Source organism: Coenobita brevimanus, chromosome 75 (assembly GCF_032717465.1).
Source record: "Coenobita brevimanus isolate Jiangsu-jjx chromosome 75, ASM3271746v2, whole genome shotgun sequence".
Taxonomy (NCBI): domain Eukaryota; kingdom Metazoa; phylum Arthropoda; class Malacostraca; order Decapoda; family Coenobitidae; genus Coenobita; species Coenobita brevimanus.
The window spans coordinates 25,247,280-25,271,528 of NC_137028.1; the positions used below are offsets into that span (position 1 = coordinate 25,247,280).

General features: G+C 41.2%; 1 protein-coding gene across 1 annotated transcript in view; it reads left to right on the top strand.

Moving 5' to 3' along the window:
- The window catches only part of LOC145408092 (rRNA N(6)-adenosine-methyltransferase ZCCHC4), a 139,737-nt gene that overhangs the window by 32,160 nt on the left and 83,328 nt on the right, over positions 1-24,249 (top strand). The gene's annotated exons all lie outside the window — the stretch shown is intronic.

Consider the following 24,249-nt stretch of genomic DNA (forward strand, 5'->3'; position numbering starts at 1 on the left):
ATTTTATTTACATTATTTACTTATTTGTATTTTATTTACACTGTTATGCACTGTCACTTGAAGTAACTTATAAAAGTATTTTCCACTCTTCACGTATATTTACATTCATTGTTAGCAGGAGCGAATCAGACTTGCTGTTTACACATTATGTACACATTATTTACAATTCCACTTGCACTGTTTTACTCAATAAAAAGATCGTAGTCACTCTTTATCAATTGTTAGCCCTTTACCTCTTTCCACGCAAGGTTTAGTAGGGGGTAAAGGTCACAGGGCCCTTTGCATGGGGATAAAAAAGCGGTGGAAGTTAGCAGGAGCGAATCAGACATACCCTCACGTTGAAAGATGACAGTGAACTGATAGTGGTGGCCTCCTGCCGCCTGGGTAGGGTGAGTGCAATACTACCAACTTTAGCCTTGTGAGGCCTGCTAACATATAGCAATGAAATGATTGGCAGGAAACCAAGACAATACGTAATAAATTAGGTAGTTCCAGGTGAATGTAAATATCACTTAGGCTTCTCCCTTCCCTCCTTATATGTATATTTATTACGAAAATAGATTATACGGCATATTTCAAGGGGAAATAAACAGCGAAAATTAACGAACGAGTGCACGTGAGGTGTTGTCAGGTGATAGCCAATTCCAGATGTATGGCACTATCACTTACCTTATTTCTTTTTTGTATATATTATTTGGTATAAGAATAGGGCATAGGGCTTATTTCAGTGGATGAAATCAGTGGAAAATTCCAGGGAAGATTTACTTAGCGTAGAATACAGTGTTGCAGTAATTAGGTAGTTCCAGGTGAATGTAAATATCACTTAGGCTTCTCCCTTCCTTTCTTATATATATTTTTATTACGAAAATAGATTATACGTCATATTTCAAGGGGAAATAAACAGCGAAAATTAGTGAACGAGTGCATGTGAGGTGTTGTCAGGTGATAATAAGCCAATTCCGGGTGTATGGCACTCTCACTTACTTTATTTCTTTCTTGTATATATTATTTAGTATAAGAATAGAGCATAGGGCTTATTTCAATGGATGAAATCAGTGAAAAATTCCAGTGAAGATTTACTTAGCATAGCACAGCCGGGCAGGCGAGAGGATAGGGTAATGGAGGGGAAGTAGGGAAGGAAGTCAAGAACGTGGAGAAATGGCTAAATTGTCAACAATGGATGGGAGTACAGATGAGATTAGGAGTGCTGACTAGTGTTGGACATTGGCAGTACTGATAGATGATACAAGCCACACTTGAAAGCCCGGGCTTTTTCAAAATAACACAGAATCACAAAAGTGACGCCCTGCGGTATGATCCCTTGCTCCCAAGCGTTACGAAAGTGACGCCCCGCGGTTAAGGGGTTAACAACACAGACTCCAGAACCTCCTTTTAGTGTATTATCATTTCATATAGGTATGTTGGATATTGATAACCCATAGGTAAGATACTATCTCATTGCTCAGCAGTCTGTCTGTCTATCTGTCTATCAGTCTGTAGCCAGATGCCTTGATCCCATAAGGGATGGCCACAAACAAATCACCTCCATGTTGCACTCTCCCTTGCCATTATTCTGCCCTCCCCCCAACTCACACTTTCCTCTCTTGTGCCTCTCCCCTCCATCCCTTTGTCACATCCTTGGCTTCCCTGTCTCTCTCTCCCCCACTCCACCTCATTCACATACATACTTCTCATTAGTTTCTCACTCTCCATCCTCTCTATATGGCCAAACCACCTCAGTGTATTTCTTCTGACACTTTCTGTCACAGCTACATCTACATCCACACCACAATGCTTCATCACTTTCTCATTTGTCAGTTCAGTCTTTCTCCATGTAACTCCGCATAGGGCATAGTGTCACTGGGCAAAGTGTAACAGATCAACAGGCACATTTCAAGTTTTGCACAAAGGACCTCCGTAAATTAAAAAATGAAAACAAAAATTCACTCTAACAAGTACAGTACATCCTGTTTTGCATGGGAGAATTGTGCATTTTGCTATTTAGCCATAACTTTTGGAGACCAGTTTCCCAGGGTCTTGAGACATCATTTCTCCTTTATATTGTCTTGTGATATAAAATGTTATTCATAGGATAAAAAAATGGTGTAGATGATGACTTTTATTGAGTAAATGATGCTTTAAAGTCTTGTTTAGTTTTGAAGTACAATGTAAAATCATGGGACTTGAGTACCATTCTAATGAAGCCATCTCGTGTAGCCTTTCCATAAACTGCTCCAGATGCTTCTGTTACCATCCTGACACAGCATTCCACATCTTGTGAATGACATGGTTTGTGGATAATAAAGGACTCTTCACTGATCGTATTGAGCTCTTCATCAGACAGGTGCATCGTTATTGGTGGTTCCATTATGCACTCCTCGACTGGTGGAAGTAAATCCTCGATATTGATTGATCTTTGGTGGCTTAAATTCTCTGATACGTTGCTGTGCATAGTTATGGGCATGTCGAATGGTTTTGATTCTGTCTGTGGCTGATTTCCGATTTGCCCAGTGTATGTCTGTTAGCACTGCCAACAAGACATTTTCAGGCTGAACACAAAAGGCATTTTTTTGGATTACCTGCCAAGCAGCAGTCTCACTGGGAGGTGGAAAAAATTGCAGTAGCTTGATATGCTCCAGTAGATGTTTTGGGCCATCTGTGCACTTTGAATAACACCTGATGCTGAAACATATGGGTCCACAATGGCACACGACAAACTCTGTAAGTGATAACAGTTCATCATTACTCTTTTCCATGCTATATATAGCTGACAAATTCTGCTGGCAGTCGTAAGCCATCTTGTATGTGACATTGGCCCAGCCTTCACCCTTAGGAGATCTTCATTCATGACACCAGCCCTTACAGCTTTGATAATTTTATAGAGGTTGGTGTGATCATGACTCTATTCTCTGAGGTCAGCATCTGGAAGAAGGGGACCTTCAGCAATACACGTACTGTAATTCCTGTAGAGGAAAGTGGCAAACTTTCACATTTAACCAAAGCTTTGTCATTTGGACTTTTCCATTGTGTTGCACTTTCGGTTTGACCAATGAGTTCCTTGCACAAGTGGCAGAGTGGAAGTTCATTTAAAATCCTTGCAGATGACCCAAGCGGCTCTCTAGTTGGTGAATGGCTCCATTTTTCTGTCCAGTGTTTGTGGCCGTGCAATTGGCTCCCACTGCAGTTATCTTATCTGCGGTATCCATTTCTTCAATCGAATTCTGAACTCCTTCCGCAGCGGCAGTGCCAGTTCCTTGTTTGAGTGTCAGATGGTCTAGATAGAAGATTTCAGGTTCCCTGACTATCATAAAGTGGTCTTCAATTTATGTTGTCCGATACCACCTGTTACCTTTTTTCTCCTTCATTAATGTCGTGTTTCTCTTTCCATATAAAAATAGAGTAGTGATTTCCTCATCCTAGTAGGATGAGGAAATCACCACTACCATAGATTCCTCCATACCTTATGTTGTGCTTTCTATACTTTGTGATGGTTAATTACATTTCTGTGGTCTTCAAACTAATGATTACATAGTCAACTAATGTAGCAGTACTAATATCTGCAGCAGCCCTATTCTACACACAATACCGATCTGCTCCAAAAGCTAAAGTGGGAATTAGTGAAATGTTCTTGTCTCTGCATGGCGATATCGCCCAGCCACTCATCTTCAAAAATTTCTTTACTTGAGGCTGATTCTGCTGGCATTAATTCAGCCACATCTGCTGAGGTTGCTACCTCTCTCCTTTTTCTCCTTTGTCTGCTCTTGTCTTTCTTGCATCTGATCATCTCTTGCCTTCTTTCTTTCCATGCTGTTGGTCACCTCCCAGTCTACTCCACTAATTTGCATAGTCCGCCTGGTTCTCTGGTCGATTAGAAAGGCATGCTCTCTTCGTGGAACTTTCATCTTCTTTTCACAATTAAACGCAGACAGATCATCACATTGGCACATAGCTGTATCAAACAAATAATTAAGTTTTTCAAAAAAATTCTTGGTTTTTGCAGCCTGCATGCATTCTTTCAGTGATGTGAGCCTTCTTCCATCAAACAAAGGAGCTTTGTCTTCACTTTTTTTATTGAATTTGTGGAATGTTTGCACATCCCCAAAGGCCAGTAAGTTTTGGCCTACGTCTGGAATAACAGTCCTGTTGGTACTGTTTGTTCTACTGCAAGAAGAGCAAATGTCTTGCAACTTGTAGATGGGTTGGAAGTTCAGCAAGAGGAAGATCTGAGTGTGAAGAACCATAGTATGTTTGGCAGTTGCTTGTGTTCTTTGCTTGCTCATTTTAACAGTAAAACTTAGTATTACAACACAAACCTGACAAATATATGAATTATCAGCATGATAGGCAACAAAAAAGCATGAGAACAGATATGAGAATATCAGAAGAAATTGAATTGCACCTACTTCTATGTGTCAAAGCAAAAGCCAAAAAAAAAAAAAAAAAAACACTGCAATCTCACAGATTTAATTATTTTTCTGGACATCAGATATGGTTCTAGACACTTCCAAAAGATGATTTTATGCTTTGTTTCACTGTATTCTGGTCAGATGGATAACATATGGGTCAAGTGGCACCTCAGATCTCAGTGTGTAAAGCACTCTGAAGTAACGGCCATAGTGTGATTTTTGTGTGTACTGTATTTACATGCAGAAAAAGAGGTGTTCCATGCGTGGCAGATAATTTTGGGGTTTGTTTTTTAATTTAAGGAGGTCAGTTTCATAAAACCTGAAATGTTCCTCCTGATCAGTCACGACATTACACCCAACCCCACATGTTCCTGTCAAATAACTAAATTCCACTGCTCCTGCTCTTGACATGTGTCCTTGCAATAAGGTCCAAGCTTCACTTCCATATGTTAGAATTGGCATCACAGTGTTGTCATGCAGTGACTTTTTTACTTTCATGCTCACTTCCATATTTCTTATCACTGATTTCTTTCCTGTTGCACTCCTTCAAGCATTTCATGCTCTAAACTTCAATCCTACTTACCACACTACCCAAGTACTCAAATGCACTCACATTTTCCATTTCTCATGTCGCAGCCTCACTGTGCATTCAATGACATCATTTCTCTCAAAGACCACAAATTTACTCTTCCCTATGTTCACCTTTGGATTCTGTTTCATACACATTTTTAAACCTATTCACCAAGCCTTGCAGTTCCCCTGCATCTTCACTTAACAATACAGTATCATCTGCAAACATCAGGACAGAAATTTCCAAACGCTGTTCAGTCTCATTAGGGCCACTCCAACGTCCACTGCCTTACCTTGTATCTCTTTTATAACTCCATCCATATACAGATGAAACAACTTTGGAGACATGACACATCTGTGTTTCAGTCCATCATTCAAATAGAAAAAATCATGCAGTTCACCATCCACACACGCTGCAGCCCAAGTTCATTCATACATACTCTTCACAGCATTCAACAGCCTCCCATTTACTCCCTGTATTCTGAATATTGTATTTTCCACATTTGAATGTCCACTGTGTCATATGCTATCTCAAAACCCATGAAGGCTGCCTACAACTTCTTCCCCATCTCGAGAGACTTTTCCACTAAACATCTTGGGGTGAATTTCTGATCAACTCAACTCTTTCCCTTCCTAAAACCTGCTAATTCATTTCCAACTAATTCTTCTGTTATTTCCCTAACTATGTCAGTATCCTACCGTATACTTTTCCAATTACTCTAAGAAGACAAATTCCCCTGTGTAATTCCTTGTATAACAAGCTTTAACTATCCTCATATATGATGCATTTACTTAATATATAAGTTTAACACTATAAAGATACAATTGCGTGGTTGTACATCTAAGTACTTGCTGCTTGTAATTAGGGAGATGCAGAAGACTGTAGTTGTAATTAATCATTTTGATAATTATTATATTTATCATTACCAACACCATCACTATCATCATCATTATCACCATCATAACCTCTGACACCTTGTTCCCTCATGGGAACTTACCTAACAGGGGATAGCCATGGCAAAGCTTCCACATATATATATATATATATATATATATATATATGTGTGTGTGTGTGTGTGTGTGTGTCACGGGGTTTTTAAAGAGTATTCAATATTAAAGGATAATATTCAATAATACTGAGAGCAGGGACAATGAATTGTCTTGCGAAAAATCAAGCAATGATTACTTTATTCTGGCTTGCTTCGCCGATTCTCTAAGAACGAGACTTTATAAACTTTCTCAAAAGTACACAGCAGAGACTAATTCCTCACAATTGCTGTTGTTAGTACTGTTAGCCTCTGGAGAAAGTGACTTCCCCCTTGACAATCAATAACTAATAGTATTAATGATATCAGGTTCTTGCTGATGCATTAACTCCTAGATGGCACAACGGATTTTAAGCTTAATACAAAAGACTGGACTAAGTACCAGTTATGAATAGCAAAGCGTTTATGCAAGCTAGGAGCTGCAACTAGAATAAATTTAATATTGAAAATAAAACACGAGAGAAAAGAACTGTTAAATTTATTGATTACAAAGAAATAAATTTACGTTACATTTCAAATGAATTCAAAGTAAGGAGATCGCACTCACTTGCTCACTCAAAAGCTAACTCTTAAATGTAGGAAAATATGAAAAGAAAATACTGGTCAGAAAAGTGGACAAAGCGGATGACTGGGCGTCGTTACTGGAAGGACACTGCACTCGCTAAGTCTCTCGCCAATCACAGCTAAGTGGGATTACGGCGGCGGTTGGAACTGCGTCGTAGGAAGGACACTGCCACACACTACCTGCTTCCGCGGCGTTCAAACCTTGACTGACTTCGTATCGTGGGAAAGAGGCAATTGTCCAAACGGATTACTAACGGCTAGAATGAGCGAAACACGCCCACAATAAATCGCCCAGCGGAAGTGCTAATGTCTTGCACAAAGACGATCATTTATGACACATTGAAAAATTGCCTGAAAAACACTCATGGCTGGGTGAGCGGTTAACTGAACGATAAACACTGGGATTCTACTAGAGTTCGCGGTTTCTCACCAAATGATGCCACGAGCCGACTCGTGACAATATATATACCGCTATAGCGTATCTCGCTATCACCCCTATATAAAAAACTACCCAAATACCTTTATCATGCACTAAGTGCCTGCTATCTCTCACCGCAAATGTTCGAAAATTTCAAAAAGGCCAGGCTCCAGTGCTCCACCCAGCCAACAAAAGCTTCACTCTGTGATTGGTCATGTGACGTCAGCGCCAGCCGAGCGCTGATTGACCACCCGGCCGAGTCTCCTGCCTGCCAAACCATTCAAGTGCGCACCTTCAGACCGTGAACAGTGATAGCGAGAACAATAACCTTTTTTATGATATGACCATGGCCAACTTACCCCCTCCCCGTCCCCCTACCATCACCCAACATAATGCTGCGGCATCTGGCAGGGAAATAAAGAAGAGGAAGAACCTAAGTTATGCAGATAAACAGGAAATGTGAAACTTATAGAGAATGGTGAGACCAAGCGAAGTGTGAGGAAGAAACATAACATCAATGAATCGACTGTGAGGGGTATTTATAAGAATCGTGATCACATCATAAAACATGCTCATTTTTAGACTATTATATATTAATATGTGGTACAAAAAAGATATTTTAGAGGTAAATATTGAGGTCATGGCACCAGTTAGAATTATTACCATAAATTCTTCAATTCAGCTATCACGGTTTCGGCTATAGCGCAACCATATATATATATATATATATATATATATACCTCTAACACTCTAAAGCACTGCTTTTCCTTTTCTTTCTCACCAGTTTACAGCTCCACACTGTTCTTCCATACCACATAAGGTCTGCCTCTTCCAGCATCATCCTCAGTCTTACATCCAGAGACTTTCCTTGGCACTCTGTGTATCATCATCATTATCATCATCATCATCATCATCATCACAATCATCATCATCCAGACCTCTTTTCCTACCCTAGGGCCAGGTGAGGAAGGCAACCTGTGTACTGTAATACATCTTTTGTATATGGCCATTCCATTTCAATCGTTTGTATGGCCATATACAAAAGATGTATTACAGTACACAGGATGCCTTCCTTACCCTGCCCTGGGATGGGAAAGGAGGTCTGGATGATGATGATGATACACAGGGTGCCAAGGAAAGTCTCTGGAAGTTGAGACTGAGGGCAGTGCTGAAAGAGGCAGACTTTATGTGGTATGGAAGAACAGTGTGGAACTGTACATTGGTGAGAAAGAAAAGGAAAAGCAGTGTTTTAGTGTGTTATACAGTACTGTATGTATATATATATATATATATATATATATACAGTAAGTAGTAATAGTAGTAGTTGTTCCCTAGGCAGTCTGGCCGAACAGCCCCGAGTCCCTTAGGAAGGCCATGGCCGAGACCAGGCTTTCCCACAGAGCTCTCAAGGAGTGTATGTTGTGTTGTTGGCGTAGGTCGTTGTGTGCAATGCAGTCTTCCATAATGTGATTAATGGTATGGGGTGCTGTGTTGCATCCTGGACAGGCATCAGTGACGGAGTCATCCAGCCTCTTCTGGTAGGTTAAGAGGGCTGGATGGTGCCCACATCTCAGCCTGGCCAGGTGGACCCTGTCCTCACGAGGAAGATAGGATTCAGAAGGGTGGATGTCAGGAGGCCGTGCATGCAGCTGTGTGTTGTCTTTAACCCGCCCCATCCCGACATTTTTGGACCTTTTTTTTTTATGGCTCAAACATCCGCTTTTGATGAGAAACATCGAAAATTCATAGAGAAATCGCTCACCTGAGGTTTAAAATACCGGATTTAGGTACGAGTACTTCCTTACCTGACTGGGTTTTCTAACAGGCTTGCACCAAAGGAATCAAGTTCTATGGGAGGGTAACTATTTTATCCACTCATAAACAGTATTTATTTATTTACTTGGTATGAATTTATATGTAGTACAAGAGTATATTGGTTTTCAAACAGTAATATAGGCATTATCAGCATTGTTTCACTCACTAACTCATCACCATTCATGACCTTTTTTTTCCCACATTACCTGATCATCATTTCTGACTGTTTCTTCCTCTAATGCTATGTAAACTTTGTCCTTCACATTGTCATCTATTGGGGAATCACTCTGGCCCTGAATGTCTTTATTGGCCAGGTCACTGGTAACAGGTGAATTGCCGAGACAGTGGCGTGCAGGGGGGGAGGGAGAGGTTATGCGGTGTAAGGCATTGTTCCTGCTTGGCATCTTGTAGAGGAATAGAGGAAGGTGTCCTGGGTATACGTGCCAAAAATCACTCGCGAAATCACTCGCGAAAATTGAAAATTGTGCAAATTAGGGACCTTGCAATGTTGCCGTGTTAATTCACGTCGCCGGGACGGCGCGGGTTAAGTGACTGAATGGAGCGGTGAGTGATTTGAGTGTGGATATGCTTCTGGAAGCTGGTCTGAGGTGGGCGAGGGGGGAGAGATGACAGTATTTGTGTATGGTATCGTGTGCTGGGTGTTGTTTTGATGTTCCTTGGTGTGGGTGGATGTGCTGCCATGTACTGTAGTGGATGTTGTGGGTTTGTGGAGGCTGCAGCAAGAAACTGGGTGCCTCTCATGTCTAGGTGATCCTTGACTTTAAGGACTTTGGTTTCTTGATGTAGGTGGTCTGTGGGTGTAGTAGCTGTGCAGCCTGTGATTATTTTTAGGACCTTGTTCTGTATGGTCTGTAGAGTGTTGTAGTGTGTTTTGGTCAGGTTAGAAGCCCAGGCAGGGCTTGCATAATTCATCACTGAATGTATGTATTGTTTGTATACTGTGGTGGTGGTTTCTTTGTTGCGTCCGAATGTTGTATGGGCAAGTGACATCAAAGCATTGAGTCTTGGTGTTATTTTATTTTTAATGTTTGTGTTGTGTTGTTTAAATGACATTGATGTATTGTATGTTACACCAAGGATATTGGGTGTGTGTGTGTGTGTGGTAGGGGAGTGTTGTTTATGGTGAGGTGTGAGATGTGACTGTGTTCTGCTGTCCAGTTTGTGAGAAGAGTCACTTTAGATTTGGCTGGGGCTATTTTGAGCCTGTTTTTGGTGAACCATTTGTGTAGTGTGTTGAGGTAAGGTTGAATGATATGTGCAGCTCTGTCTGCGTTTTGCTGTGTACATGTAAGTGTTATATCATCTGCATAGGAAGCTATGTGTATCTGTGGTGTGTGTGGTGTGGGTACGTCGTGCATGTATAGATTAAAGAGTGTAGGGGACAAAACAGATCCTTGGGGGACGCCGTTTGTGAAGTTTCTGATGTTAGAAGACTGACCGGCAAATGTTACATGTCTAGTGTGACTAGGAATGTACTTCAGGTGTAGCTGAATTCATGCCATCGAGAACTCTCTGTGTAAGGTCTGTAAGAAGGGTGTTTGTGGAGTGTAGTGGCCTAAAGCCATGTTGTGACTGGGCTAGGGGAATGTGAAGTGTGATTAGTTGTAGTATCAGTTGTTCAGTGACTTTAGAGGGGGTGCAGAGGAGCGTGATGGGGCGATGTGAGGAGGGTAACGTGGGGTCTTTGTTGGGTTTAGGGATAGTGATGATATTGCCATGCTTCCAAATGTTGGGTATTATGTTGTGTGAGTAGCTGTAGTTTGATATGTTGGTGAGTGCTTGTATGCCTTGTTGTCCTAGGTGTGTAAGGTGAATGTTGCTTATGTTGTCTGGTCCACAGGCAGATGAGTGCTTGAGGTTGTTAATGATGTGCTTCGTCTAATTGTAAGTGAAAGGTGCGTAGTCTGGGTTTATGGGGAACTGTCAATTACGTCGGATGATACGTCGGTCTTCCGGATGGGGGGTTAGATGGCTGACTTGTGAAAAGTGATTGATGAGAGTGTTTCCATGTTGTTTGTTTGAGGGTATGGTGCCTGTTGTTGTGAATGCAGTATGTGATTGTGTGGTGTTGCTGTTGGAAAGTGTGATGCTGTTTAGTGTTTTGTAGAGTTTGCTGATGTTTGTTTTGTTGTCAAGTGTTTGGAGGTAATTTTTCCAGTTTAGTGTTTGCTGTTCTGATATTTTACTCTTTATCTGAGTGTTGAGTTCTTGTATTTGTTGTATGGTGTCTTGTGTATGGGTTGTTGGGGAGTGTCGCAGTGTGTCCTGTTGTCTGATGAGGCCTTGAATTTCTGGTGTGAAGTTGGGGTTGTGTCTCTTTCTGTTGCCTCCAGGGATGTGTCTTTTGTCTGCGTTTTGTATGACTGTATTGAAAGTGTTCACAACGGTGTTGATGTTTGTGATGGGTGTACTGTTTAGTGTTTCGAAATGTTGTTCTGTTTCAGTTACAAAGGCCTCCCAGTTGGCTCTCTTATAATTAGTGTATGTGAGTCTATTGCCAGCTGGGGTGATTCTGGTTTTGATAGTGATGATGATTAGGAGGTGATCAGAACCTAAGGTTTTGACCACTCTCCATGATGTAGTGGGAGCGAGGTTTGGGGAGCAGACGATGATGTCTGGAGATGATGGGAGGAAGAGGGCTTGGTGTGGGATATGGGTATGTTGGTCTAGACTGTTTAGTATGAAAAGATGATCTGTCTGGGATTGTAGTACCAGCCCTCTGTCTGTGTCAGGGTTGTTGACATGCCAGGCCGACGACTTGGCATTGAAATCACCACCCAGGATGATGTTGGGTATGTTAGTGATGTGCTGTATCTGTGGAGAGTAATTGTGTGGTACTGTGGGGGACGTTTGGGGGGGGAGTGTATGTGTTAGCGATTGTTATGTGTGATTTGTTACCAGTGCATATTTTAATTGATTGTATTTCTGTTGTGGTGTCATGTGAGGGGAGAAGTGACTTTGTGTGTGTACTGGTATCTGCAAAGTTGATGGATTTGTGTACCAGGGTGATGAGTTCATCGCCACCGCCGTCCGCCCGGTCTTGTCGAATGGTGGTGAAGTTATGAAATGTCGGTGTTGTCTGTGCTCTGTGTAGTTTTGTTTCTTGTAAGATGGCAATGTGTATGTTCTGTTGTTTGATGAATTGTGTGAGTTCATGTATTTTGGTGTTTATGTCATCTATGTTTAACTGAAGGATGTTTATGTTGTGTGTGCGATGTGTGTCGGCTGCTGCAGGACAGGGGGGAGGTGGTGTGGGTGGAGGGGAAGGGGTAGGAGGAGGTTGTGATGGAGGTAAGGGTTGAGGTGTATTAGGATGGGTTGGAATGGGAGGAGTTGGGGCATTGGATGGTGTGGGAAGGGTCAGTGGGTTTGGCTGTGGAGGTGTGAAGGAAGTAGGAGTAGGATTGGAAGGGGGGTTGATGGGTGGGGGGAAGGAGCATAAGGAGCAGGTCCAGGTGTTTGTGTAATGTTTCCTGGATGCAAGTGTTGTGCAGGTGTAATGGGTCCAGTTCTTGCAGGAGTTGCATTGAACTGAACCCTTTGTCTGTCGGCTCGACGTGATAGGTTTTGTGCATGTTGGACATATGTATTTGTTGGTGGGTCCTGGATTGCTCTCAGTGTCCCCGGCTAGAAGAAGTCGTCGAGAAATGACAGCCAGGGAGTCATTTCTCTGTGTAGAAAAAATGGTGTTTTTGTGTGTGTTGTGTTGGGAGATGTGGTACTTGCCCGGGCAACCAAAACCACTCCCAGGTACTCGAGCCCCGTGAGGGGCCGGGGGGGTTTGCGGTGATTTGGCCCCCATGCTGTCCTCCTCTTCTCTTCGACAGCCTCTGGGGGGTAGACCCACGGTGAAGACGCCACCGCTCCAGGGAAGTCCTCGTATTTGGACGCATTTTGCTTCGACACCTCATTTTTCACGCAAGAAAAAAGTTTCCGAGTTATCTCACAATTTGCAAATTTTCCCCCAATTCAATGCTCCCAGCCGGCAGCCGACAACGCATACCGATGCTCATTTGTTGACGGCCATCTTGTGACCACCCTGTCCACCATAACCGACATGGCAACCACCTTTGATACATACACTAGACCTTTGCCTGAGGATACCAACATGCTATTGACCGTGAGTGATCTTAAGTCTCAAGTGATGGCCATCTACAACAGAAACATAATGGAGCGAGACAAGCCCGGATCACACAACATTTTCATGACAGACAGAATGTGGCTGCTATTCTGCAAGACTTGGATGTGCCAACAGGGGTGGATGAAGAAGGAGAAGTGGACAGAGAGGAAGTGGAGGTGCTGGAAGTTGAGTTCAACTTAGAGGGCTTTGGCATAGGTGATAGGGCTTCCCCAGAGAGGCCCATGTCACCTGGTAACTAGCCCATCTACCCTTAACACACCTTCACCTGCCACTCAAGCCAGTCTTCACTTTATTGATGGTAAGGATTTTTGGTGTTGCAGCTCTTTATAACAGCTTTAATGTCTTTTCAGGTACATGTTTATTGTGTTATGCTGTTTTAACACTAGTAAAAACTGTTCATTTAATTTTGGGTAGGGCCTGTTTGGTGTTATACTACTTTCTGATAGGGTAGGTACATGTCCCACTGGAACGCTCCTCTATTTTTCCCATTGATTCTTAACTTCACAATTCAACGTTTCGAGTTTCGCGTGGTTTTAGCAGAACATCCAAGCTGTTAAAAATGAGGCTTTACTGTATACAGTATGACCTCACTATAACGGACTAATTGGGGCCAGAGCCATTCTGAAAAATGCGAAATTCGGATATAAAGCGACATCCGGACGTCCCCCTGCTAACCCAGACTTTTTCCGGTATATCAGACATTAGCCCGGATCGCATGAACAGTTTTTAAACTGTTTTGACTATCATTGCAGTACTGTACTGTGTTATAAGTCCACTACATTAATGAAATGGTATAATGTATATAATAATACTGTACTGTACACTGATAAACATGTCTTTTATTTACCTTATTGTGGTAAACATACCTGAAGTGGTCAGGCAGTCTGGACTGCATCTGGCTTTATCGGACATTTTCCGATATACAGTAATCCCTCCACTATCTGATGTAATAGAGCCAAAGGCATGTCCGGAAAGTGGTCCCGTCCGGAAAGTAGGCTCATGGCTCCTGGACTGGTGCATAAGGACCCTAACCCAGCCTAACTTTGAAAGCCACCTAAATAACTCCCTACCGGACATGCATAGCACCTATTTCAACCTATTTAAGACCCTGTTCACACCAATAATGGACATAAAGCATGAAAAAAATGAAAAGGAACCAAAGAATGTGGAATTAGAATTGACTGTACGACAGCCAGGGTACTTACAGCACGTCTGTGGCTGCCTTCTCTAAAGGCTTTGGCAGTGGTGAAATTGCTCTTGAAGCATGTACAGTAATCTAGTGTTGTGATGCACTTACAGTAATTCTTTGTACTGTGAGTTATAATTGTTTAACACTGCACATTGTTAATTTCGCCAGGCCAGTTTCAACCGCCAGTTTCAACCGCCAATTTGCACTCCATAGTTAATCCTTTGCATTCTAAATTCTAATTTCTTAACACTGCACAACACTGTAAATTCTCCTGTGGTCTAGTGGCGAGGTATTGCAGGTTATTCACTGTTTATTCACAAAAAACGAGCACGTGTGGCTTCCACTGCGATAAGCATCTGCTCACGATCGAAGTTAGGCAGTAACTGTTAGTGCCTTGGTGATGACGGGGAAAAAGAGTCGCCAGATCGCAATGGCCATATTACCAAACTCCTCAATTTTCATTGCCAAATTTAACTTTTTATACCTAATTCGTAAAGCTAGCATTTATTCTTCACTAATTATATATACAAGTGTAAATAAATGTAATCACTTTCCTTATAATTAACAGCATGTTGATTATTTTCATGCTATGTTGGCTAGCAGATTAATCAGAGAGAGCAAACAATCCACCATCTCCATCCTGCGTATCCTCGTACATGTGAAAAATCCGTTTGGTAATTCATTATTCTGATTCATTACCAAATGAATTTTTCCTTACCAAACTGACCCACATTTGCTAATGAAAAATACCAAATGGCAACCCTGACAGAGGGGGGGGAGGGGGGAGGAAGGAAGGGGTGAAGGGTCCGTGGTGTAACAGCTGTTTGGTGCCACGCGGCAATTTCAAATTACGGATGGGGAAAAATTCGGATTTTGGGGAGATTTTTTTTTTTTGGGGGGTTCTGAAGGTCCAGGTCCATAATGTCCGGTAAGTGGGGTGTCTGGAAAGTGGGTGTCCGGAAAGTACAAGGATTACTGTATAGGAATTTAGTCCGGTAGCTCCTCGAGTCCGATGAAAGCGAATTCCAGTACAGGTAAGCCCTTAATTCACGCGAGGGTTACGTTCCTAAACCCTTCGCTTATGTGATAAATTCGCGTATATGTTCTGCCCTTCTGTGCACATAATTACGCATGTCTACTAATTATATTACATCTGAATAATACTGTTTATGCACTACATACACCTTATAAACTAGCATAAAGTATGAAAAACGACAAAAATGTAAGAAATTTAACACTGAAGCCTGACAAGCACAGGCGTAGTTGGAGACACTTCTGCAGTCTGGTGCACAAGTCCTCACTGCCTCCCATATGCTACATTCTTCCTTCTTTATTGTCCAAACAGTTGACTCGTTCACCCCAAACATACAGTTCCGAGCCAGTTCACAGGCGTAGGTGGAGACACTTTAGCACAGTCTGGTGCACTGGCCCTCATTGCCTCCCATATGCTACGTTCTGCCTTCTTTATTGTAGGAACAGTTGTCTCACCCCAAACACACGGTTCCAAGACAGTTCACCATGAAGTCAATTCACCATCAAATCATGGACGATTCCCTGTCATTCTATAAATATACTTATTATTGATTAATTAATACTTTAATAACTAATTTTCAGGGGGATTTTATAACTCATATAAGTAAAAAACTAGTGTACTGTACTTTCTAAATAAACTGGTATGTAAATAAATGACGGGGAATCATCCTGATGGAGAATTGTCGCCGACATTCCTCCCTTAAGTTTGTCCAACACAACTTTCTCTGTCAGCAACATCACGTTACAGTCCGTTTTGGTGTGTTACCACATGCATCACTAGCACTAAGCTTAGGCCCTATGTTGGCAGACAAAGCAAACAATCACTGGAAGGCAGAAAAAATAAGCCACAAATAACGATTCGCGAGTCACGCATGGTTCGACCGTCGGATTCAAACTGACTGTGTGGTGCGTGGTAGACCGACCTCCCACACACACACACACACATATGTATGCACACGGGCAGCAGGTAGGCATTTTTATATTTTATTTATTTCTCTTTTATATTGAAATTATTTATTTGAATACTATAATTTTGTTTTAATTATTGTACGAAAAATTCGTGGATAGCCGAAATCGCGTGAAAAAAGTTTGCGTGAATTAAGGGCTTACCTGTATACTGAAGTTGTTATATCGAGGTTTTACTGTATACCGTATATATATATATATATATATATATATATATATATATATATATATACAGTATATATATATATAAATACATATATATATATATATATATATATATATATATATATATATATATATATATATATATATATATATATATATATACAGTATAGATATGTATACATTCATATATGTGGAACCATCTCAGTCATTTGTATCGTTCATAAAGACTCCAACATGCTTACATGAACTGTCCTTGGTCACCTAGTGGCAGCTCTTCACACTGCTCAGTCTCTGGCAGCCTCACTGATTTGACCTTTATCCCTGGAGTCACTTTCTGTGACCTTATCCCGGTCCCTTTTCAGTCTGCCATTCACCACCATAGCCTTGATGTTTACATCTCTCACCTTCTGCATCCAGTCATCATCTTCCATCGTCCTACCTTGCCAAAACCGTCTCAGTCTATCCCTCCTCATCGCAGCACCAATACATTCAAGTCCCGTCCTTCCTCTTAATTCTTTAGTCACAGTCTTATGGCTGTAGTCTTAAACTGTCGGCAGGCGTTCACCATGCCCAATCTGTATTTTTTGGTAAACTTAATGCACGAAAGGGAGAGTGTTCCCCGGTGAACGGGAGAGTATTACCCTAGCGTAGTACTGGAATTTGCGGGGAGTCTCATAGCACCCCTTCGCATGCCCCTTCGTCATATTCTAGTAGCCTTGTGCAGAGAAAACTATGTAGAATTTGAAGAACCCTATGGTGTGAGTGAAGGGACTTTTAATTTAATGATAAAAACATTGTGTAAAGAAAAAAATTAGCGTTTAGTATTTTTATCATTTTAAAAGACTTCACCACTTCTCCGGATGCGGTTAATTTGTGACGAGACGATAACAAAGATGAGATACTGTATCCACTTCTATTATATTTTTTTCAGTATTTCTACCAAGCTGTTTATTACATATGGTGCATGTTACTTTTATAAATTGTTTGATTTGTTCATGAAATGATTCCTGCAGTAAAGATTGGCCGAGTACTTCCTAAACAGATGAATCGTGCACAGCCAGTTAGTTTGAAATACGGTCTCATGTTTGTGTTCGGTGAACTTTTACAAGTCCATACTACTGTATGTTGTTTTGGCTTGGCATTATATTTTTCTGGAGTATTTTGGTGTGTTTTGAACGAATTTGACCTTTATTTCTGGTGCTTGTGATCGGTTTTCAAATTAACCCCCCTCCCAAGTGCCTCGGGGGACTGGTAGGTTTTGGGGGTTTTGAGTTGGAAAATGGCAAACACAAGCATTTGGAGCAGAAATATAATCAAAATCGGTGTGACCAGCCAAGGCGTATTGGTAGGGTTATAACTGAATACATGAACCACTTTGAAGCTGTGTCTGTCACTTAATTTTCCCCATGGTACAGGTATGGTATACATACTCATACAGAGTATTCAAGAACAAATGCCAGTCTTTAATAATAAAATAGGTAAGAATTGCTAACATTACGAGATTATATTGTATGTGAACCTTAGGAACTGTCATTTTCTTTTCAATATTTTAAATTTAAAACTATAGTCAGTTTCAGCAAGTTTGATGCACTGATTTTGCCAGCTAAGGACAGGTGGAATCGGTAACACTGCGCGATGCTCTCAGGTTATGATTGGTCAATTCCTGTCGTGTTTGAACGTGCACCAAATGACTTTGTATTCCAACCAGAATTCATTTATTTGTAAGATACCAGATTATACAGATACAAATTAAGGCAATGATATCTTTAATGAGCCTTTTGAATTATTAGAGATACATCTGAATGACATTGGTAACAAAACTAAGTAAAGTCGCAACTGGATGCATACGGACAACAGGCAGCGACTGATTTATTTTTTAAAATTGTCATTTCATTATATTTGATTTCATTCACACTTCACGCGATTTTATAATAGCAGCGTAGTTGTACTGTTATTTTCTTATGGGGTTTCCTTTTATCTTACTTTCCTTTTTTCCACCATTAACAAAAATTCAGTTCAGTCTACATTGTTGTAATTCATTAGTTTCCTGGCTCCTCTCAATCGAGGGGACAGAGATATGCTTGAGGAGAGGGTGCATGGTGACCAGGGATAGGGTGCCCATCTGTCTGTTTGTATGTCTGTCTCTCATGATACTTATGAAAATGTTCAGGAAAATCAAACACCTAACTTATTAATGTAAGTAATAATTTTACTGAAACTGACCTTGAATACAAACAAATGAAGAATTTTAAAGCTGCTGTTACCTATGAAGGTAATGAAAATGTGTATGTGCAGTATATTGAGAATATCATGTATTGGCCCCAGTGATGTGTGTGTGTGTGTGTGTGTGTGTGTGTGTGTGCAATGCATTAAAGTAAATTATTTAACTGTAATACAGTATGTACTTGGGTTATTGTAGTGAAATGCATAATTGTGTTGGCCTTATAACTGTAGTTACATTTTGTTAATGCAACTGTTACATAAGTGTCTTGGCCTTATAATTGTAGTTAAAGTTACATAAAAGTTACATCGTGTTAATGCAACTGTTACATAAATGGTACATAAAAGTTACATCTTGTTAATGCAACTGTTAATTGGCAAAGTGTAACATAATGCAATCGTTTGTCGTTACATAATTGTTACACTTTGCCAATTAACAGTTGCATTAACAAGATGTAACTTTTATGTACCATTTATGTAACAGTTGCATTAACAAGATGTAACTTTTATGTAACTTTAACTACAATTATAAGGCCAAGACACTTATGTAACAGTTGCATTAACAAAATGTAACTACAGTTATAAGGCCAACACAATTATGCATTTCACTACAATAACCCAAGTACATACTGTATTACAGTTAAATAATTTACTTTAATGCATTTATTCAAATATATATACAACTTGTTTAAAATGTAATATTACTAAATAATCACTATTTACTATAAATATTATATGTATACAATATTCATATAATTATGTTACTTTTACAATATTATGTATTTCACTTAATTAGCTTATAAGTTCATTATAATGTGTATATAATATGTATTAATATGTTAGGACTATTAACTGTCGATGGTACGCCATTTTCGCGTGACCGAGCAGATATCAGGACTCCATATTATAATTACAAATCATAATAGATAGATAGATAAATAGATAGATAGAGAGACAGATAGAAGCAGGGAGTCAGATGATGAGAAGGTATTGTGTCTGCAAGAATCGAGCAATGCTAAACATGCTTACACACTCTTAACTCAAGGAATGCTTTATAGGCACATGACAGCGCCTAGTGACCATACACACACATACACACATACTCACACAGGCTTCTAGAACTTTCCACTCACAAGGAACACACGTGATACAAACCCTGCTACACCAGAATTTAGGAAAGAGAGACCAGAAGGAGACAGGCCTTAGAACAGGCAGGTCAGAAGGAGAAAGGGCTTAGCAACTTGAGAGAGAGACTGAGAGAGCGAGACAGGGAGACAGGGACTCTGCTCAACTCACTCGTGAGTGAGAGACTTGTTAATATTTCCACTTCTGAATCCCAGGCTTTCTCATTTGCATCGCCACCTCCTGCGGGACTCTGTCAGAGGCCTTTTCCAAATCAACAAAAACGGAGTACAGGTCCCTTTTCTTTCCTGTATATTTTTCCTTAAGCTGTCACAAAAATGCATATGGGATCAGTGATCCCTTTACCAGGCATACATCCAAACTTCATCACATCACTATTTGCTCTTTCCCTTATCATACCTTCTAGGACTTTCCATTATCTTCATTAGTTGGCCCCAAAGTGTTATATGTCTCTAATATCCTCATTTCGGGGCATCACCCTTCCCTTTATACACATTTACAGTCACACTCTTCAGCCAGTCATCTGGGACAACACACTTATAAGTAATCGAATGTATAAAATCAATAACTAAAGCCACTCCTATATCTCCTGAGGCCCTCAGTATTTTATTATTAACTCAGACATGCCTGCTGCTGTCTCTGTCATGCCTGTTGCCGTGCTCACAGTAGCAGCTTTACTTGGAGGCCAAGGGCCAAACACTTTATCTGCTGATTCCAAGCTGTCCCTGTTCCAGTCAAACTCCTCATTCAGCAACTGGTTTAATGGCCTGTCCAGGCATCATTTGTGTTGTATCGTTCATAAACGCTCCAACAAGTTTTCATGTGTTGTCCATGGTCACCTAATGGCAACTCTCTTTGATGCTTGATCTCTGGCAGCCTCTCTATTTGGTCCCTTATTCCTGAGATCACGCTCTATGATCTCATCCCAGGTCTTTTTTGGTCTGCATCTCTCTAACCCTTCTCCCAACAGTCACACTTCTTGTCTTCCACACCCAGTTGTCATCCTTCATCCTCTCATCATGCCCAGACCATCTTAATCTACCCCTTATCATCACACAACCAGTTCGTTCCAGACCCTACCTTCCTCTCAACATTTCACTCACAATCCTAGCCCCTGCAGGCCTTGAATTCAAGGACACTTCACTTTCATATAATCTTTGTCATTTTTGTGTGTTTGAGCCTTCAGATATTCTCTTCCATTACTGCCCAGGTCTCTTTGTCAATAGCATTGCATTCCAAACACATGCTGCATACAAAGATTTCTTGGCATGGAGGGAGAGCCCTCTGAATGTCAGGAGAGGCTACAACTCCCTGAACTTCCTCCACCCATTGCTTACCCTAGCCATAGAGCTAGCTCCAGCCCCACCTCTGGCAAATAACGTGTCCTCCAAATATCAGAACTCTTCCACATATTCAAGAAACTCTCCAGCAAGATCAGTCCTTTCACACCCAACAATCTCTACATGCTCTCTCCAGCACACTGCACACATGAAATCAGCATTTATTTCACAGTCTACATTTATTACCATTACATCTTTTATGCATACTTATTACAAATGCTGCACAAGACGGAGTTACTTCCCACACCCTTGTGGCAAACTGTACAGGGCCACATTCCCTCTGCTTTGACAGTACCACCACCAGACCAGGATATCATCACTTTTGTTTTATCTACATTTACTCTCAAACCTGTATGCCCCATTCCATCTCTCTGTTTCCTAAATCTTTCTTCTACCTCCCTTTCATTCTCTACAGTCAACACAAAGTTATCAGCATACAAATCTTCCTTGGGAGTTCATTGATGAAGTAATGTGAGAGAGCTACTGACACCACGACTTACAGTAAGGGGCTCGAGACTGACCCCTGATGCACACCAGCATTCAGGGAAAACTCATCACTCAGATCTCCATTCACTCTTACCTGGGTGCAGTCACCCACATACGTAGCCATATCCAATCTAACCAGCCACTCTTTAATCCTGTGTTTTCTCATTGCCCACCTTACCATTTCCCTACAGACTGTCAAAACCCAAAAACCTTTTCCAAATCAGCAGAAACAAAGTAAAGGTCCCCTTTCATTTTTATTTATTTTTCTTTAAGCTGTCGGACAGTGAATATGGCATTGATATTATTGTCCCTTTGCCTGGCATAAACCCAAATTGCTTATCATTATTCACTCCTTCCCCTATCATACCTTCTAAGACTCTCTCGTATACCTTCATTATCTGGTTCAAAATTTTTATGTCTATAATTTCCTCTTTCCAGGGCATCACCCTTCCCTTTATACACATTTGTAATCACATTCTTCAGCCAGTCACCTGGGACAATATCAGTAACTAAACTCACTCCTGTTTCTCCTGAGGCCTTCAGCATTTCAGCAGTCAATCCAGAGACACCTAACACCATCTCTGACTCCATCCTGCCTGTTGCCTTGCTTACAGTAGCTGCATCAATCAAAGGCCAAGGGCCAAACACTGGATCTACTGACTCCAAACCATCCCTGCTCCAATCAAACTCATTCAGCAACAGGGTACAGTGCTCTCTCCAGGTGTCATTAATATACTCATACTCCACCACTACCTTTCCCTCATCACTCTTCATGCGCTGCTCATGTATGATATCTCTGTTTTCCTTTTTCATCTGATTTACCACCTTAAATTCCATGTTCCTCCTTTCACCACCATTTAATATCCTCATTATCCACCACTACCTTTCCTGATTGCACTGTGCAGTTGATCCTTGTGCAGTGTGATGCGATGAGGATCTGTCCCTTCTCCCCTTGGGGCTAAGATACGAGTAAATATTTGTGTGTGGATGAGTAAATTGGGAGTGTGTCGTCCTGTCTTGGCAACCTCCCTTTTTGAGGGGGAATCAGCCTAGGTATATGGATGGATGGACCTTTCCATTGTCATTCTTCACGCACTGTTCCAACTCGATATCCCTGTTTTCTCTCTTCATCTGAACTAGCACCTCTTAGGTTACCTAGTAAAAGTGTGTGAGACTGATTTTTCCCTGCATACCTCCTCTCTGCCCTGTGCTTGGCAATCAAGTTATTACTCCTCTTTGTTGCCACCCTTTTTCAGATCTTGGATTCCTGGAAAAGCTTTATTTTCTCTTTAACTGTGGCTTCTACACCTCATCCCACCACCATGTTACCTTATGTTTTGGAGGGCCCCTTGTCCATGCATACACCAACTCAGTAATTCTCAAGAGATTATTCTTCAGAGGCTTGTATTGCTCATTAACACTTCTGTCTACAGCTTCCTGCCTGGCCACCACTCTACTTGTCTTGCTGTAGGTGTCAACCCTTCCTGCTTGATTTTTCATCTTCCATATTTTCTTCCTTGGTGCATAAGTTCTGTTCTTCACCACTTACTCCTTCAGCACCATGTCACGTATCAGTAATTTGTGTTACTGCACACTCTTTGTTCCCTGTAACTTTATAATTCATCACCAATCTCCTATCAGCTCCCCCGACCAGGAAATAGTCAATCAGGCTTCTATTACCCCCAAACTCATAGTGTAATCAGCTTACATCATCATCATCATCATCATCAATCATCATCATCATCATCATCATCATCATCATCATCATCATCATCATCATCATCATCATCATCATCAATCATCATCATCATCATCATCGTCGTCGTCATCGTCATCGTCATCATCCAGTCCTGTGAGGAGCATAGGAGCCCAGGGCTAGGCAAGTTGGTCCTGACATTTAATTAAAGATGAGAGTGACCACCTCACTCATTCCTGAGTGGCATTACATGAGCAATAAACCCCAACCATTCCTTGGATATAAACCTGCACAGGCTCAATCCGGTAGAAGCGCCATAAGTACCCACTAAACCACCAGGCGCCATAATTTGGTTACATGGTACAATTTGGCTTGTCACTTAGTGTAGAGTCACCCATAGACAGAAGGAAGAGGAAAGAAAAATACCTATTGCATATAGGCACGTTCACTGCCTCCCCAAGCTCAACCCCTTTCCCCTTTCACATTTCTCGTACCCTTTTCTAATCCCATGTTCATCCATCATATTCTTGGTCTGCATCACCTACATGACCATTTGAATCCCTGCCTAAAACTACAGTCTCATTGTACTTTGCACCACCAACCACATGTATTAAGCCATTCCAGTCTTTATCTCTCCCTTCTTCATTCAAGCCTACTTGTGGAGCACCTGCCACTATTACTATAATTGTGACTTTACCAAGTACTATTTTCACTGCAGTAATCCTTCCATTTACCCACATTATGTTTTATAACACAATCCACCCATTTCTTTTCGACCAGAGTGTCTGAACCAGTATTTCCATCTACACTTCCGAGACAAAACAGCTCATACTTACAGTCCTTCCCAGCAGTCATCCTAGCTGACCCTCCCCTGGACCTGACTTCCTGTAGCCAGCAGACATCCACCCGCCTCAGCTTAGAGTCTCCATCACTTCTCGCCCTGTACCCTTCATCTCCTTATATTCCTACCATACCAGCCCATTATTTTCCAGCCATACCATCTTAATATTTTCCTTTTTATCCATTCAGTA